Genomic DNA, 20,004 nt, shown 5'->3' on the forward strand with positions numbered 1-20,004 from the left:
TTCTTGGAATTTCTCCTGAGGTTTTGGAGTTCTGAGTTGCTCGGTTTTACTTAAGGTACACTGATGCGTTGGCGATGCCGGCTGGTTCATGTGTTTTGTACAAAGGATAGAAGCTCAGTTTCCTCCAGCCCGTGTTCATTTCTCCCCCCGCCCTTTAACAACATGCATTGATAATCCACTACAAAGGAGCAGTACAGATATGACTGTGCACCAACTTGTATCAAGGCTGTTCCGTCCTTTTCCCCAATGTAAGGTAGTGTGCGTGCGTATAAAAAATATCCACTGAGAAGAACCTTTTCTACTTGTCTCTGAAGGGAGCTTTGGTTCTCGGAAGCTGGTACCCCAACAGTCTCTGCGGTGCTAACAGAATTGGTTTTAACTCCCCCAAAGACTCTGGATGGCATAAATCAAGGTTGCCTCTTTTGCCCTTCAGTTAATAGTTCAAATGTGCATATCAGTGACGGCAGGTGGGGGCAGAAGGGACCCAGAAGCAGTGGCAGTCTGTGTGGGATTCAGCCCCACAGTTTTAGAGATGCTCTTAGTTTGAGAAGGAATTAAGGAAGAGTGCAATGCAGCGTAGAGACAGATTCCAGAACAATAAGCAAATAGAAGACAGGAAGTTGGTTCATCTCCAAGTCAGAGGACCTGGTGGTGTGGCATCAAGAACGGCATCAGGAGAAGGCGAAACTGATCTTGGAAAATCCAGCTGAGTTGTCTGCATCCTTCGGAAAGGATGAGCAGCTCCCAATGTGTTGCCCTTCAAATGAGGTTGCGATACGTTAAGAGGGCGTGTGTGTCTTCTTGTGTTGTAGTTTGGAGTTTGTTTAAATCCCAGATGACATTTATGTTCTCATGGACTGGGGGCACAGATAGCTAAAGGAGACTAAAATGTCCCGGGTATAAAGGGGGGGGGGGCAGAATGCTGCAAGAGAGAGCTTCCCAGATTTCAGATCCTCTAGCATGTCACATGATTGCCAAAGGGTCAAAGTTTGGAACACCGAGGAGAAGGTTAATGGGACAAACTGTCATTAATATAGCAGGTAGTCAGCATGCCGCTCAACAGGTTCTGAACATAATGAGCAAGGTTTAACTCTAATTCTATTATACTATATAATTGAGCGTCATAATTGATAGCAATTTTCTCTACGTGTGTCCACAAAGACCAGGGTATTTGGTCGTCTTTTTTTTTCTTTTTTTTTTTAGCTATTCTTGAATTCTGGAGTGATTGCTGTCCTTGAAATACTTGGGAGGCAAACCACTTTTTCAGGGTTAGGAGTTTCCTGCCTTGTGTATATTTGTGCATGCTGTTTTCGTTCCCTCAGACTGTCCCAGTAGGCTTATACATTTTTTAATCTACATTTTGCAGTACAAACATAGAGTAGATTTGTATGATTCTCCTCCAGAGACCTGCTTGGCATAATGAAGAGGGGGAGGGGAGGGAAATCCCAACTCAACAGCTGTCCAGAAAAAACAAGGCAGCAAAACAACTATCCTTGGCAATAAAGAACGTCAGAGATGCCCTGTTGGATCAGGCCTATCTAGCATCCTGCTTACATAGTGGACCACCAGTTGCTAGGGTCACCAGGTCCCTCTGGGCATCTGGTAAGGGATGGGGGTGGGTTTATGGGAATCCCCATTTTAACAGTGTGCCCATGTGACTTCAATGTGACCCAGAAGTTACATAGGCATGTCATGGAGGTACTCTGGTTTGGGGGGCAAAAACTCTATGGTGGAATTAGATTCAACTGTATTTAGCCATTGATAGACGGCTCCTTTATGAATCCATCTAATGCCCTTAAGCCGGCTCCAGGTTGACTCAGCCTTCCTTCCTTCCGAGGTCGGTAAAATGAGCACCCAGCTTGCTGGGGGGTAAACGGTAATGACTGGGGAAGGCACTGGCAAACCACCCCGTATTGAGTCTGCCATGAAAACGCTAGAGGGCGTCACCCCAAGGGTCAGACATGACTCGGTGCTTGCACAGGGGATACCTTTACATTTACCTTTAATGCCCTTTTGAGGCTGCCTATGCCCAGGACCATTACCATGCTGGCTGCCGGTGAATTGCACAGTTTAATCTCTCATATAGTCAAGTACTATTTTATGCTTGTCATAAGTCTATTATTCCTAGTTTCTATTACTGGGGAGGGGGCTCCTTCTGTCCACTTTCTCTACCCTGTCCATCATCATTTAATAAATCTATGTCATGTCCCTCCTTAGTCATTTTTTTTTCTAAATTGAAAAGCACCTACCTCTTAGGAAAGGTGCTCCATCTTGAATATTGGCTGTCCCAGCCTATGAAACAGGCCTCTGTTAAGATAAGATGTCCTGTATGGCTCTTAATTATAATTCCAGGACCTTTTGAGTTGGCTGGATCCCAAATGAATTAAACCTGGTGTGTGTGTGTGGGTGGTGTATGTATGATTCCAAGGCCCTAGCTTATCATCCCATTGTCACTATAGCCCTTGTTGTAAAGAATACAATTTCTTGTTTATGAAGGATTAACTGTCAAATATGTCTGTCTTAATACTTGGATTACATTGGGATCTATTTGGCCCCAATTTCTGAAATGGAAAATGATGTTTTTTTCCCCCCACCTACATGTGGAAAGAAGGGCTACCAGGTCCCTCCTGGCCACTAGCGGGGAATTGGGGGCAGAGTTATCAGAGCTTGGAGATTTGGGAATGGAGCCTGGGGTGGGAAGGGGCCTCAGTGGTGTACAGTGGCATAGCATCCTCCCAAAGCATCCGTTTTCTCCCGGGGAACTGATTTCTGTAGCCTGGAAATGAGCTGTCATTCCAGGGGATCCCCAGGTCTCACCTGGAGGCTGGCATCCCTGAATCAGTGTGCCATATTGTATTTTAGAACCAGGCTGCTTGTCTGTCCTTTCCTCTCCTCCCCCTCTCCCCGCTTTCCTGGGAGCTGTTGGCATAGCTCTTTGAACTCTTTTTCTCTAGCTCAACTGAAATGTTACAAATTACATATGTTATCAAAATGCATTTAGCGTCTTCGAATTCTGTAATGCTGACCTTTCATTGACTTCATGTGGATCTGTTAGTATGAGTATTTCTGTATAGCGCTACTAGGGCATTCGTATAAACAAGTGGTACTATTCCAGCACTCGTTCTAAACCCTTTTCTGCATGTATGTCATGCTTTGAAATGATGGAAGATCTGCAAACTAGGAGTTTTCCTCTTTGCTTTCTGGGCCTGGTCGTTTTAACTTCCTGTTTGGAATTTGCTCTCTGGGCTGTTTATTGTTAGAAATGTCATAGGTTTACCAGATTGCTCTCCATCTCCCAGCCACGGCTGCCCCTCTCAGTTCCAACAGGAGAAAAAACGAGTATGAAGCAACATCATGATATCTCTTCCAGTTGTTCCTAGGTGTGACCTTGCAGTGTGGCTGCCCACCGCAGCTCCCATTTTGGCTCCCACTGTGGCAACCTTACTCTTACCGATTTAAGATCTGGGTGGGTTAAGTGACAACCTTTCAAATGGAGTCATGATGTCCCTTCTCAACCGCCTCTTCTCCGGGCCGAACATTCTCAAGTCCCTCAGCCTTTCCTCCTAGGGCTCGGTCCCCAGGCCCCGGATAACCCTCATCACTCTTTGCACCCTCTCAATTTTGTCCATATCCTTTGTGAAGTGAGGCCTCCAGAACTGCACACAGTACTCCAGGTGTGGTCTGACCAATGTAGGATACAGGAGGATTAAGACATCTTACAGTCTTGATGGGATGCCTCTGTTGATACAGCCCAAGAGCTGCCAGGTGCCTTGCGTAACCGTTCACTATCAAAAACAGAAGAAAGGATTGCAATGTACAGACTCTCTGTGGCTGTTCGCAGCCTCCGTTTTCCCTAGGTGTGTGTTCTATTTGAATGCTCTGAGAACCTCCTGGTTTCTGTGAGCACCCATCTGCCAAGCTTACAATCAGGCATCTGCCTCCTGTGATCTCCAGACCTCTCTGCTGACCCTTTTCCCCCTAGCGTATGAGCATCCTCCTTGGAGCGCATGCCTCGAAGAAAGCACACCAGATGGGGTTTAATGGGTGCTAAATCAGAGTGGCCAGCAGGGTGCAGTGATTTAGTGAGTGTTGGAAACAAAGGGGCATCTCTCTCTCTCTCTCTCTCTCTGCATGCTCTGCTGAAAGGGTTTTCCCTTTCTGCTCCTGTGCTTGAAATTCCCCCATACCTCTCAGCCTTCAACAGCCCGTAGAATCACTCCGCAGAGCCGAGAGACTGAAGTGTGTTTGGCAACCCAAGGAAAAAAAAAAGAGTGTTATAATGTGTGCGTTACAAAGTAATAGTCTAATCACTCATCAAACTGGCCGGACAAAGGTCACTGTTGAAGTGGTCCGGCGTTCCATTTGCCTGCACTTTACAGCTTTTTATGCCTCCTCCAAGAGATGCTAATTGCTGTAAGCGGAACGAAGCCAAGACCTTATAACCACACCTGTCATTTCTCCTTTTGTTGGCGCTCAAGGAAAGTTGGTTAAAAGGCCAGGTGGCTGGAGATCAAAAGTTCTGCCATTTATCCTCGGAGGCGGTAGAGGATCTGCTCAGCTTCCATTAATGGCATGGCACAGAGCTGGCAGGGAGGATCAGTCTGGGAAAGAACTCCCTGTGGGTGGGAGACAGAAGGCATAACCTGCTTCCAGCAACAAAAACAGATCACCCCCAGTGGCCTCTGCCATGGCCCGGAAGGACTTCTTGTTGACCTCCCTTTTCCTTTGGGAGTCAGACTCCCCTTTACTCACTTAGGCAATTACCAGCCCCATTTCTTACACTGAGGAATGAAGAAATGGAAGAAAAAAAATGTCCACACAGTAATGTACTAGGGATTTCTCTAGTTTCCATGGTAAAGACCATAAAGGCTGGGAAGAAAGCTTAGAGCATCTCCCGGGAGTAAGTTCACATTGTACCCAAACTGTGCCCTCCCAAATCTCCTGGCACTTGCACAAACAGTTATGCAAACCTAACTGGAGCATAGCTCTCATGTGACACAACCTCTCTAACCAGGAAATGAAAGATTGTGAGGATCTCTGAGGCAACTATGATCTGCCATTTCCGGTGAGTGGGGCTTCTGGAGAGGAAATGGAGCACTGCTCTTTCTCCATGCTTTTGAAGCATGCTTCTCTGTTCTCCATGCTTTCTCCATGCTCTTCAGCCTTTCTGGCATAGCAGTCACCATTAACACCAAAAGTTGTTGACTAGGGGGGAGGCTGGAGAGGAAAGTGACTGACCAAAAGTGACATCCAGGTGACATTCTAGGAACTCCTCCACCGATCTCTGTTGGTGAAAACCACAAAGATTAGGGAGATTCTAAACTGTAACCCTAAAGTGATGACACTTCCACGTCACCCCACCCCCTTTTCCCCTGCTGTGAACATCAGTGGTGGCAGGAAAGCAAACAAAGCAACAGTGCTTCTTGGTAAATCTAGGGCCTACTGAGCTGCAACCATGCAACTGGAAGCTATTTGCCATTGGTCTCATGATGGGAGCAGCAGGGGCCATAACTATGGCTTCAGTGATGGGGAGGGATGACTTTGAACCTACATGGAGAATTGCAGGAGCAAATAAAGGAGAAAATCTTTTTTTTGTACCCTGCTTTTCATTACCTGGAGGAGTCTCAAAGGGTCTCAATTGCCTACCCTTCCTCTCCCCACAACAGACACCCTGCGAGGTTGAAAGAGGTCTGAGATAACTGTGAAGGGCCCAAGGTCTCCCAGTTGGCAGCATGTGGAAGAGGAGTGGGGAATCGAATCCAATTCTCCAGATTAGAGGCCGGGGGAGTGGGGCTGTCCATGGGAAGAACTAAAAAGCAAGGGAGATCCAATGTGCTTTTAAACTCTAACAGCCCTCTAGCGACACAGTGAGGACGATGGCAGTCAGGGGTGAGACCTTTTGAAAATATGCATTTCCTCATCTAGAAGGTGTGATAACATGCTTGGACGGTCCTCTCTACCAAAAGGGTTGGGACACGATGAGACCATGACATTGTGAAGGCGTAAAAAACGAATTCTTAAAGCTTTGCTTAACGGGAAGAATCATGTTCTATTGGCTAAAACTGCAAGTGTACTATTTTCTACGTTAAAAGTCAATCTTTTGTATTTGCAATTGCAAAAATGCTAGCCTGCACATCAGGTTTCAGTGTGTGTCACCTATGTCCATCTGTGTTGTGATTATCTGTATTTATTTCAATTATATTCCATTAAAGGTTATCTATATCTGTAAGGAGCTTCATTTGATGGATTGATTGACTGGTCCCCTTTGTCCTTGGGACTTCAAGCAGATTACACAGAGGGAGTCAGTACAATCAACAGGACAGGAATGTTTGATAAACAAAGAAATGGCATTTGGGCTGCAGAGCCAACCAGAAATTAAAAAAAAAACCAAACATGCCAGAACTGAAGTCTTAACACATTAAATGATACTTTATTGTCTGGCTGTGGCTCAGGTTAGGTGTGTGGTTCCCTGAGCCAAATAGGGACTAAATTGATGTGTGTGTGTGTGTGGGGGGGGGAATCTGTTTTGATTGGCTTATCCCACCGCTGTCTCGTATGGTTGTATTTCACTATGTTTTAAGGGTTTACTGTTTTATTTTTTAATTGAAAACCTCATGATTTTAATTCTGTAACTTGCCACGAGCCGGCCTGGCTGAGAACGGTGGGAAATAAACTGAAAATAAATAAATAAAATGACATAGCAGGATCCAACAACAGCAAACACTACACAAAAGTATAGATCAGAGTCCCTAACGATTTATCCAAATAATTTTGTGAAACGTGTTGTTCCGTGTGACCTTATTGCTTTCATAGAAAGCTCTCTCGAATAATTCAGGTTTGCACAACTGGAAAGCCTTCCTGACCTCACTAAGGGTCACTCATGATCCCCTCTTGTTTCCTTAATATTGTTCATTATTCTTGACTGTCTTTTCCAAAGAACAGATTTAGAAGGGCACATTTGTGAAACCTTTTGCTGGTCACAGTGAAGGGAGACTGCCTGGACTTTATGCTTTGGTTCTGATCAATATTTTAAAACATCTCAGTCAAATTATTGAATGGGTTTCTATCAGTCTGCGGAGGGCAGCACTTGAGATTTTGTGGGTTCCCGTGAGCAGCCCATGCATTTTGATGGTGGCAACTGCAAAAGAATACTAAAAAAAAAAAAAGGCAGTTAGAAACAGGCAGCAGCTGGAAGCAATGCTTTGCATGGTGAAATCTCAAGAAATTAGCTTGGGGGAAAATGAGGCATTTGAAGATTTTGTCACTGTAAAAACACAGGCTCTGTTGATGCCATCCTAGTTTGGGGAATGAAAACGTGGCATCTTGGTTTTTCAGGACAGGTACCTGCAGAGACCAGGATAGACTGATCTTGTCAGATCTCGGAAGCTAAGCAGGGTCAGCTGTGGTTGGTATTTGGATGGGAGACCCCGATGGAAATCATGGGTCTCTATGCAATGGCAAGCCACTTCCAAATGTCTCTTGCCTTGGAAACCCGACAGGGATAAGCTGAGACTGATGGCACTTCCCTTAGTAGGTTGGTGCACTGGTTAAGAGCAGTGGCTTCTAAACCGACAAGTCCCCACTCCTGCACATGCAGGAAGCTAGGTGACCTTGTAAAAGGTAAAGGTATCCCCTGTGCAAGCACCGAGTCATGTCTGACCCTTGGGGTGATGCCTTCTAGCGTTTTCATGGCAGACTCAATACGGGGTGGTTTGCCAGTGCCTTCCCCAGTCATTACTGTTTACCCCCCCAGCAAGCTGGGTACTCATTTTACCGACCTTGGAAGGATGGAAGGCTGAGTCGATCTTGAGCCAGCTGCTGGGATTGAACTCCCAGCCTCATGGGCAAAGCTTTCAGACGGTTGCCTTACCACTCTGCGCCACAAGACCTTGTGACTTTGAGCCAGTCACAATTATCTCAGAGATCTCAGCCCCACCCACGTCACAGGGTGTCTTGTGGGGAGAGGAAGGGAAAGACAATTGTATGCCACCATGAGACTCCCTTGGTAGGTCTCCCGTCCAAATACTGATCACAGCCAACCTGCTGAGCTTCTGAGAGCTGACCAGCTTGGGCCAGCCAGGACAGGGTCTTACTCCCATGAAAGAGTTTTTAGAAGTTCAGCCATAGGATCTAAACTGAGCCATTGTCAGTTGGCTGTTTGTGTTTTCTCCGCTTGAGCAAAGGACAGCTCCAGAGAACCCTTAGCTAGCTGTAGTCCTGATCTGAATTGTGCCTCCCCCGCTGATTAACAATTGAAAGGCATGCCATGGTGATACATTCACCCATCTTGCAATGCTGCATCTGGTTTGACCCTATCACTGCTTGCTGTATTTCTCCTTCCTTCTCCCTTCTTTCTCTCTCCCTCCCTCCCTCCCTCCCTCGCTCTCCCCCTCCCCTTCCTGTAATGTGCAGGGTTTTTTAAAGTCACTGTACATCTTGTGTCTTTAAATAATGTATTAGGAACATTGTCAAGCCTGTAAGTGCTTTTTTAATGAGAGTGTGAAGATTTAATGGGGTTAGATTGCTTTCCATGACATTTTGGAGTGACTTAATTGTAACAGCGGAGAGAGGCTGTATTTTAAAGTTTGCTAAGTATGTCGGCCGCGGATTGTCGTGGAGCGCTTTGCAGGCAAAGATGGATGATGAACCGAGAGAGGAATCCCTGCCACCACCTCTATCAAATGCTAACGTTTGTTGAATAATACAAGATCCAAAGCAAGCGGCGATGCTCAGATGAGCTGCAGCATTCAAGTTGACCTTAGTTCTGTTCTTTGTAATAGGAAGGGTTATTTCCCTTGCTCATGGAGACCTTTGGAATATATTTTTTAAATAAATAAGTAAATACAATTTTTGCCCTCTTCCGTTCTACTGATGCCACATTTAGAGTTTTCCATAACTATGTCTCAGGGATTTATTGTATATATCAGAATGGTTGAATAATCTTCTCATTGTTGTAAGGCAGCTGTTCCCAACCCCTGGTCTGGGGACCAGGACTGGTTCACGGATCAGTCGATACCAGGCTGTGGCTTCTCCTCGTCCTCATCCCCGGCTGCTGCCTTGGGGGTGCCCTGCCACTCTGCCACCAGCTCACCTTTGGTGCTCTCCAGAGGCCACCGTTCTTCTTAGTGGTGGACATCCATCTCTGGTAGATGGGAAGTCTCTTGCTCCAGTGAGAAACTTGGCAACCTTGCTAGGCAATGTTTTGGGGCTGGGTGCAGGCAAAGATTTGAGAGGTGACAAGGGGCAGATCTTCTTCCACCTGAATACAAGGGTCCACCCTTGCAACACTATTACATCTGGAAAGGATGCCAATAAGGGACTGAAACACTTCCTTAGTTGTGAAGACTGGCTTAGTCCAATCTTGCCCGAGGCTCTTACAAGTTGGAATGCTTGTTTCTGCTTTGAAATGAAAATACCTCAAAAGATAAAGACCAGCACAGGAAATAGCCTATAAAAAAAATCTCACTGTGTGAAGAATGTGAAGAAAAATGTTGCTCCAAAGCTGCTTTGCATAGTAGAATACCATGGTGCTCTTCCACAACAAAAGTCAGAGAGGTTTTTTTTTTAATGCTACCACATTCCCTTGTGTCACTTCCTGTTTAAACTGGAAGTGAGGTAGGTGTGCTGGCAGGCCAGGCCCCACCCCAGATTGTTTCCAGGAATTGCAGGGGGCCTCCTGGCCATCCTATTTTTGCAGGACATAGGAAAGACGGGATTATTTAGGAAATGGGCATGCTGCCGCTTCAGTGATCTGTTCTAGGCAGCCAAACAAACCAACAGAAGCTAGCAAAAACCGTAACAGCTCCTTGTTGAGATTTGGAGGTGCATCATTGATCTGTCATCTTCTGTCGAGAGTGTGGGACAAGTTCAAAGCGGAAACAGGGTGGAAGGGTTTCTTTCTCTATAGCAGGGGTAGTCAAACTGCGGGCGTCCAGATGTCAATGGACTACAGTTCCCATGAGCCCCTGCCAGCGTTTGCTGGCAGGGGCTCATGGGAACTGTAGTCCATGGACATCTGGACTGCCGCAGTTTGACTACCCCTGCTCTATAGAATGTAAAGCGGAATGCAGTGGCAGCATGCAGTTAGTCAGGCTTGATGAGATCAGATTAAATCAAATGGCTTCAGCCTCTGTAGGTTCCAGCATGCAAGGGACATCTTGATGGCCCCTGAGAGCTCTCCCCCCCCCAATCCTATTAGACCCATTAATCTGATTGGAGCATGCATTCAAGGCCTTTATAAACTTCACTGCCGTAATAACTTTCTGTGATTATCTAATCCTTTGAGATAAACTGTCTCAAATTCTGGGCAGCACATTCTAATAGCCAGAAAGCAGACCTGTCCCTCCCTCTTGCCCCTCGGGACATCTCTCCCACATGCTCCAGTTTGCATTATATTCTATGGGCAGTCATGGTTTTTCGGGTACTCGTCTAAAGCTGATTTTGTAACGCCCATTCCAGGAATAACCCTGTGACTCCCCCCCTCCCCGAAGCCCTAATCGTGATTCTTGATTTTTGCACCACTGTCTTTTTGTTCACACTGGATTCCCCCCCCCCCCCCCCGGCAACACAGACGGCTTTCCGTGTTCCCTGAGCATCAATCAATCAGCATTACACGGATAAATGATGCGCGCAGTCTTTTGAAAAACACCCTAGAATTATGTTTGTCAGTTGCGGATTTAAAAACAAAACCCCAAACCAGCCTGCATGCATAATGCCAGCAGCTTTCCAAAATCCACTGTGAAAAGCGGAGGACAAAAAAAAAAAAAGATTTAAAATTCACACGAAAAACAGGATGCATTTCTCGTCCTCAATTAGCATCCGAGGCAGCACACAGAATTGCCACTAATGGAGAGATCACCAGTGGACCATTTTAGCGGCACCGGGATGCAGAGTGCTCCTTTTGTCACCTGGCATCTGTTTGGCATCAGGTGAAGGCTCTTTATTTGCCTTTTTAGATGGATTAGCTGTGTGTGACTTTGCGATTGGCTTAAGGATGCATTTTTCTGGCTGTTTTATTATTGACGCTACATGTTCATTTCGTTAAGGGGTTTCCCCTCTCTTTTGTTGCTGCTAACCAGTTACCAGAGGTGCCATCTCTGGGTTGGGAAATACATGGCGATTTGAGGGCTGGAGCCTGAGGAGGGCAGGATTTGAGGAGGGGAGAGACTCCAAGGGGTCCACCTTCCAAGTCAGCCATTTTCCCCAGGTGAACTGATCTCTGTTGCCTGGAGATAGAGCTGCAAGGTTCTTCTTGGTTTTGGTCACTGGCAGAGGATTTGAGGCACGGGCATAGGGTTATCAGAACTTCCAGGTTAAGAGTGGCAGCCTGGAGAACCATGTTTGATTCCTCACTTCTCCACATGCAGCCAGCTGGGTGACCTTGGGCCAGTCACTGTTCTCTCTGAGCTCTCTCAGCCTCACCTCCCTCACTGTTGTGGGGAGAGGAAGGGTAGGCGATCGTAAGCTGCTTTGAGACCCCTTTGGGTAGTAAAAAGGGAAGACAAAAAGCCCAGTTCTGATTGGGAAACTCTTCTTCTGATTGGGAAACTCCTAGAGGTTTGTCGGTGGAGCCTGGGGAGAGCAAAGGCCTCATTGGGGTACAGCGATATAGTTCCCACCCAAAGAAGAAGAAGAGTTGGTTCTTATATGCCACTTTTCCCTACCCGAAGGAGTCTCAAAGCGGCTTACAGTCGCCTTCCCTTTCCTCTCCCCACAACTCTGTGTGAGGCTGAGAGAGCCCTGATATCACTGCTCGGTCAGAACAGCTTTATCAGGGCCGTGGCGAGCCCAAGGTCACCCAGCTGGCTGCATGTGGGGGAGTGCAGAATCGAACCCGGTTTGCCAGATTAGAAGTCCACACTCCTAACCACTACACCAAACTGGCTCTCATTGGGGTGTCACAAAGTATCCATTTCCTCCAGGTGAACTGTTCTCTGTAATCTGGAGACAAGCTGTAATTCCGGGGATCCCCAGGTGCCTCCTGAAGGATGGAATCCCTACCTGGAGTTAAGCTGTCATAGTGGGACCTTGTGTGTGTGACAAAGAGAGAGGGAGGGAGAGAGAGCGCTGCATTATAGGGTAGTTATAAATATCAGTAAGTGTCACCTGTCTTCTCCAGGTCTGAATATTCAGACTTCCATGGAGATGAAGGAGTATTACTCACAGACACGATAAAGCATGTCGCATCTTTGTACAGGTGAAGAAAGGGCTAACGGCACGGAGTGTTCTTCCACACAAAAAAGTCTCTATAGAAAATGCAATGTTTGGGAGAAATGTCGCCTAGCCTTTCCCCTGGAATGCTAGCTTTCAGTGAGCAGGGATTCTCTCTCTCCTTTTATATACAGATGTGTTTACTACCAGAGTGACCTTCAGTCTGAACTGGATCTCCTTGAGGGCCATTCTGTGCTTAGTGGCAGAGAATGAAACATAGGTTTGGGAAATACCTGGAGATTTTGGGGTGGGGGCCATGAGTGGGTGGGATTTGGGGGTGGGGAGGGGCCTCAGTGGAGTAGAATGCTATGGAATCCAACTTCCAAGGCAGCCATTTTCTCCAAGGGAAGTGATCTCTGTCATCTGGAGAAGAGGTGTAATTCCAGGGGATCCCCAGGTCCCACATGGGGACTAGCATCCCTAGACTAAGGTGACCAGATTGTCCCACTTTTGGAGGGAGGGCACCTGGCAAATTGTACTTATGTTGAAATTTTTAAAAATATATTTTACAATATTATTTTTGCATTCTATACGTTCTATGAAACTTTTTGTTGCTCCATATAGACTAAATTTATAGTCAAGACCCCCCCCCTCCCAATCATTGGTGATCCTCTTTACCAATGTTAAAATCCGGTCACCTTACCCTAGACCCAACTGAAACTGTTCCGGATCTTTGTTGACAGTAACAGAGCTGTGGTAATCCTTCCTTCATGACTGCAGAAACACCAAACTGTTTGACAGATGCCTTAAATAAATCAAAAAGCCACCCATGACAGTGTGCTAATTTGCCGTTTGTGCTGTTGGGGTGCGTGCATGTGTGTTTTCTTTTCTTTTTGTCATTGAACAAAAACTCACTGCTGGCATTGTTCCACTTTTTGATTAATTTGCAGGCTTTTTGTTTTCCTTATGGTACTACACGGTAACCCCCACCTCCGGGAATTAAAGCACCCCTCTGCCTTGGGGATGGTCATGGTTGGGAAGGGGAGAGACTCAATATAGCAATTCAGTGGCTTTTTTGGGGGGGGGGGAGACATAAAACCAGCCTCTGAATCTTCAATGAGGTCCGGAAGCTCTTGTTGCTGACTGAGCCACCCTTGGATTGCTTCAACTGCTGCCTGGCTACAATTCCCAAGAGCAGGGGCTCTTGGGAATTGTAGTCCATGAACATCTGGAGGACCACAGGTTGACTACCCCTGCTCTAAAACATTTAACCAAAACAAATAAAGGGCCCAAAGGGGAAACACGACTCACATGACAGAGTGGAGTCTCTTTGTAGCAGTTTAAGGGGTTCTTCCTATTAGGGGTTGCCAGCTCTGGGTTGGAAAATACCTGGAGACTTTGGGGGTGGAGCTGGGAGTGGGCAGGATTTGGGGACAGGAGGATGGCATGCTGTGGAATCCGCCCTCTAAAGCAGCCATTTTCTCCAGGGGAACAGATCTCTTTAGTCTGAAGATGAGTTATAATTACACGGTAACTCTAGGTACCACCAGGGGACTGGCATCCCTATGTTCCTATTTTCTGCTGTGGGAAAAGAACTGGAGATGGAATTGTTCCTCATCCACCCCACCCCACCCCACCCCGATTTTTGTTTGTTTGTTTCAGAAATGGGTCCAGGAAAACGAAACCATTTGCCCAGAAATCAGCTAGTTAGCTTGTTTGTAGGTTGCCAGAAAGCTGTTTTGTTTTATTAGCTTGGAGGTGGGTGGGTGGATACCCTGGAGTCCTGCCGGCATTCATATTATCAGATCAGAAGGAGCTACTGTAGCGTAATGGGATTTCAACAGAAGCTGGGTCTTCTGTTTTACATGGACTAAATAATTCCCCAGAACTTAAGTATGGCTGTAGGTGCATTGTTGTTACTCAGTGCACAGCTGCTTGGAGAGGATTAGGCCTGGGGGAAGAAGTCTGCGATATCTTTAGCAACTGAATGTTTTGGAATCTAAAACTTGAAGCTAAGAGAGTAAGTACAGGTGTCAGAGGAGGGGATGTGGCTCAGCGGTTGGGCGCTTGCTTGCCATGTGAAAGGTCCCAGGTTCAATCCCTGGCTTCTCCAACATAACGGCCAGATGTGAAAGAACCTGGAGAGCAGCTAAGGTCTGAGTAGACAATATTGACCTTGATGAGCCATGAGTCTGATTCAGTAGAAAGCAGCTTCATATGTTGAGAGGAGGAAGGGAGAGGAGGGATATAACACTTGGCTAGTTAAGAAGCATTCCCACATTTAGGTTTGTTAAACAAGGTGATAGTGAAGATCAGTGATGATCTGCATTCTTCTAGCCCCCTTTTGGCCCAGGAGGACTTGGTTCCCACTCCTGTCGTCTCTGTCGAATGGCTGGTTCACACATTTACCACTAGCACACGACCTTCTTCACATAGACAATCACTGGCATCCGGAGGTGATCAAATTCCGCTTTAAAGCATGGTTTATTCACCCGTACTTAACTTCTGTACAGAGGTAGCAAGGGTCATTGAGGCAGCTCAGAAGCCTTCAACATTAAAATCTTATGGTCACAAATGGTAAAGATTTCAAACATGGGCTACAGGTATGATGATGAGGATGAGGAGGAGGAGGTGGAGGTGGTGGTGGTGGTGGTGGTTCTTATATGCCGCTTTTCTCTACCCAAAGGAGTCTCAAAGCAGCTTACAATCACCTTTCCTCTCCCCACAACAGACACCCCGTGAGGTAGGTGAGGCTGAGAGAGCCACTAACCTAACCACTACACCAAACTGGCTGGTATGGGTTTTGACCCAGCAACCTGCCCACTTCAGGATACTTTATACTATCTTCTAAGCCTAAAACATGATGGTTCGGCCACATCCTCAGTGAAGGTTTAGCTATCTCTGCTAAACACGCTTTAATTGAGGGGAGAATGGTATTTGCATCAGCAGATGTTAGGGCATTCATGAAAGGCTTAACTTATTTATACCCTCACCAGCTACTACTCCCTCCACCCTACAATGGAGTTTGAATTTGGTGTTAGCCATGTTAATTCATAAGCCATTTGAGCCAGTGACTAGATTGACTATTGGTCTGATCCAACAGAGCACTTCTGATGTTCCCACAAAACGATGTGATTAATATCAGGAACCCTATTTTGGCTGCTGCCAGTTGGACCAATTAAAGTTTTTCAGCCCTTTGCACTGCACTGGTCGAGGTTGTCTGTAATTGAAATTGGTGCCTGTTCCTTTTTGCATCCCTGAATTACAAACACGCCAACCCAACCTATTCGCAGTGCCGTCTTAAGCAGTCCATGGAAGTCAATGGGCTCAGAAGGGTGCAACTCTGCTTAGAATGGCACCGGGAGTGACCTTTTGAGGCAGCTGCACGGGCAGCCCTAGAACTCCTCAAGGGGTTCTGGTAGGGCAAAAAGGCATGACCATAATTTTTGCCACCTTCCCCGTAACATTATCACTTTGATTTTCCTCTCAGGGGGATCCTCCTTTTGAGAGCCGCCGCTTTACATGGCCTAATCATCCATTGCAAATTGAATCCCTACATGGCAAAAGGCTCTATCCTTTGACAATAAGCCACTCACCAAATGTTTCAACATTTCCCGCTTTCTGGGAAAACCTGCCGAATAGGTTATGTGGTGGCCTTGAGTTTGCAGAGCATTGTGAACCATTTAATTATCCAGAAGTTCCTTTGCCCACACGTCTGTTTCAGAGCTTGTTAGTGGGCTGACCTTTTTTTTTTCCCCCTTTGCTCGTGGGAACTTCTCTTTCAGCCCTTTCTGAAGAACGGGCTGCTTGGAAAAGTGATCACGAATGACAGGCTGAAGACCGCCACGGAAGGCACAGTCAAGACCTGGTGTCTTGCCCCTGTCAGAGATGCTCAGGCATCACCCAGGAAAGAGACAAATCAATGCTGTGTCTTGTTGCAGCTCTCTCCAGATTGCCTCGTTGGCGAAGGTCTTTCTGGCACCCAAATGCTTCAGAATAGTAGTGCAAAGCCTCTGTAGAAATTCTCCCCCTTTTGTTCCTAATAGTTGCCTAACCCTTGCATCCTTCACAGTGGGGTAGCCATATTATAAGCATTAGCCCTGTGCTCGTCTCTGGCACCTGGAGCATCCATTCCACATTGCCTAGGTTGTATCCACGCATCGCTGGATATTTCACTAGCTTTGCACAACAGGCAACAGGCCAAGCCAATCTAGGAGGTGGATGATTGTGACTGCACAGTCTAGCAGAATCTCCAACACTGTCTGGGTGCTGCAAGATTTGTGCTCAGATCTGTAGTGTGTTTGTGTGTGTGGAGTCCTTTCCTTGATTTTCAGAACTTTGCCCCAGCTGCTTTAAAGGAACAGTACAGTGGTCAGTGTGTTCTTAATGAATTTTCCTATGAGGAAAAAAGAGTAACTTACATACTTCCTTCATTGATGCCCCACCTTTCTCCCCACTGGTGACTCAAGGAGGCTTAGGCCATTTTCTATTCCTCCATTTTTATCCTCACAACCTACCTTGTGAGGTAGGTTAGGCTGAAGACTGTCCCAAGGTGACCTGGTAAGCATCCATGGCAGGCTGAGGGTTCAAACCTGGCCCTCCCAGATCCTTATCTGCCACTCTAATCACAACCTCACATCATTTCCCTCTAGGGTTGCTAATTCTGGGTTGGGAGATACCTGGAGACTTTGGGGGTGGAGCCTGGAGGGGGTGGGATTTGGAGCAGGGAGGGATCTCAGTGGAGAATAATGCTATGGAGACCACCCTCCAAAGCAACCATTTTCTCCAGGGGAACTGATCTCTGTCACCTGGAGATGAGCTGTAAACTGGGGGGGGGGGGGTCCCCAGGTCCTAACTGGAGGCTGGCATCCCTATACACACTGGCCACGTAGGCTGCCTATATGCTTCCTCATATAGGCCATACTAGGACAGTTGACATTTTCATCAAGTTTTCCACTACAACCCCCAGATCTCTTTCATTTTCAGCCTCAGCCAGTTCAGAACCCACCAGCACACTTTTAAAATTAGATCTTTTGTTGTTGTTCCAATAGGCATCATCTCACACTTTCCCACATGGAACTCCATTTGCCACATTGTTGCCCACTCACCCGTTCTGGAAAGAAAACGCTCGTACCTACCTCTTTACCGTCCACTGATTTTCTCTGTCCTGAATAACTGGGCATCTTAGTTTATGAAGCGCCAGATGGCTTTAGGCTCTGCATATCTGATGAAAAATGTAATGGCAGGACTCCCGGCTGCCAATTTTTATTTCAAATCCCTCTCCGGTCTACTTCCTTTGAGCTTTTGAGCAAGACAGGCGAGTCTCTCTGGGCATTTGAACAGCATTGTAGTTCTGCATTCAGCTCCCTCCCTGCCCAGGGGGATAATAATAGAACTGGAGAGGCTAGCTTAACTGCAGAGGGGTAAGCGATGGAGTATCTTTCTTTTCCCTTTTTCTTCAAAAGGTTAAAAGCTCTTGGCCCATGTAGTTTGTTGAAGACAAGAGAGGAGAGTAATTGTGTGTGTTCCTCTTACAGAGGAAGTGTGCATACCACAAGATAGGGGCCTATTATTAGAGAAGAGCCTTGTTGAGCTGTACATCTTGGTTGAAAAGGAAGAGAGACAGCTGAGTGCTTCAGAACCAGTTAAACTAATTTTGGAGACAAAAGTAAGATATTTCTACTCAAGCCGGGGAAGGGCAAAGAGTGGCTGACGTTGCAGGTTTATGCGCTGCCTCCGTTCTTAGATCAGAGACCAACAACCACTCCTCCTCTGCGTGAGTTGCAACTTGATGACAAATTACGTGCCGCGTGCTCGGAACAGTAGGAGAAAGTTCCTAAAAAAAAAGAATGCTGAAAATTGTTCTAAATTGCATTACAAATATTTGGTACTTTCCCCATTTTGATATTGTTTCATGGCTGTCTCTGCCCCCCCCCCCCATTTGCCTGATAGAAGAAAAAACAAATTTACAAAAGTGGTGTTTTATTCCACCCTAGAGAGGGAAAATCAGCATGGTATATATCTCATCACATCTTGGAAGCTGAGCAGGGAGAACACTTAGAGGGAGAACTCCAAGGAAGACTCTGCTTCTCCCTTGCTGCAACTTGGCAACACTTCACACACACACACACACACACACACACACACACACACACACACACTACCCTTAATACTCAGGATGTCATGGTTTGAGAAGCATCTCGCTTTGCAGCATTGTTATTAATATATAACTCTGTGGGTTTGGTAACAGCAGCCTTCCAAGTTCTTCAAAAACAACAGCTCTTTTATTTAATCAACACCAACTCCAAACTCTGAACATAGGAACAACACAGATGTCTAACAATTTGGCTAGCCTGCCCAAGAACCTAATTGGTCCTAAGCGGGAGCAGTTCATTGGTCCATAAGTTCTTGTAATATAAGACTCTGGTTGGCTAAATTTCGATCCTTCATTTGCATGTGAGGCAGTAGCAGCAGTATTGACCACAATTATCATATGCACACACATTAATAACTAGGATAGGTGAATGTCGTGGAGTGGAAAGCTGTAATAAATTGCATGTCTGTATCATCATCGTTTAAAATAATTCTCATGGGAAAATTGGAATTAAGGTGAACCAAAATGCAATACAGAGCAAAGTTCTAGAACCACCAAGGAACACAAATGGGGGAAATCTGATCACTCCCCCCTTCCAATTTCAAAACATAGTTCAGTTTATAAAACTGTTCCTTTTTGCACAGCTCTCTTCTTTTGCTTTCCCTTTATGCCTCTGAGACTGTTTCTGCACTAGCGATATCATTTCGATTTGCATTTTTAAAGGTTCAACCATTTTGTCCGTTTCTGCACTAAAATTTGCTTCCTTGGGATCAGTCCCAACATTTTTTGAAAAATGGGGAAGGGAGCAAAGCATGATGGGAGTCTGCCTCCATCAGACTCAGTGAGGACAGCATGTTGCAAATTTCAGCTTGGGAAATAAGGGGAGGAAAGCCTAAATGTGGAAATGCTGGAGTCAACTAGCAGCATCCAAAGGAAATACGAAGCAAGGCTAAAAGAAGGTATATCTTCTAATGCGGAAACGGTCTGAGAGCCAGCTTGGTGGAGTGGCTAAGAGCAACGGCTTCTAATCTGCAGAACTGGGATTGATCTCCCACTCTTCATCCATGTGCTGGATGCCCTGGGGCCAGTCACAGTTCTCTCATAGCTCTCTTAGCCTCATCTACCCTGTTGTCGAGAGAGTAAGGGAAAGCGACTTTGAGACTCCTTCAGGGAGTAAAAAAGCGGGACATTAAAAACCCAGCTCTTCTTCTCTCTCCTCTGAGCAGTTGATTTCAAGAAAGCGAGGTTCAGTCGCTTAAGAGGACAGCAAGGGTTATTTTGCATACTTCTGCCGTCCTGACAGGGTAGATTTAGCATGCACGCTCCCACAGCAACATGGGCTCTGGCTCAGAAAGTGGCCATTTCAGATTCCGCATGTTGTGGAACGAGCACAATGGGAGCTGGATTCCAGCGGTTAGGGGGACCACAGCTTCTTGCCAGCGTTGTTTCATGCCTTTTAAGAAAAAACAAAAGAAATTTCTGCAAACTTGCATATAGCAAATTGATGCAGGTGGCTTAAAGCTATATGATACAGGCCAAGAGAAAAAAAAAATCAGCACGGTCTAGTCTTTGTGTTCAGCCAAATCATTTTCAGCCAGCTCTTCTAAGCATAAACAGATCAAGGTTATAACAATTACAACGGGGTAGTCAAACTGCGGCCCTCCAGATGTCCATGGACTACAATTCCCAGGAGCCCCCTGCCAGTGAATGCGAATGCTGGCAGGGGGCTCCTGGGAATTGTAGTCCATGGACATCTGGAG

The 20,004-nt window shown here is 46.3% G+C and overlaps 1 protein-coding gene and 1 non-coding gene across 6 annotated transcripts in view; both read left to right on the plus strand.

The window, feature by feature from the left end:
- The window catches only part of AUTS2 (activator of transcription and developmental regulator AUTS2), a 675,677-nt gene that overhangs the window by 19,570 nt on the left and 636,103 nt on the right, over positions 1–20,004 (plus strand). The window lies entirely within an intron of this gene.
- On the plus strand, positions 14,192–14,263 carry TRNAG-GCC (transfer RNA glycine (anticodon GCC)). Its single transcript has one exon. It is a non-coding gene; the product is annotated as a tRNA-Gly (tRNA).

The sequence above is a fragment of the Paroedura picta genome, chromosome 15 (assembly GCF_049243985.1).
Source record: "Paroedura picta isolate Pp20150507F chromosome 15, Ppicta_v3.0, whole genome shotgun sequence".
Classification (NCBI taxonomy): Eukaryota; Metazoa; Chordata; class Lepidosauria; order Squamata; family Gekkonidae; genus Paroedura; species Paroedura picta.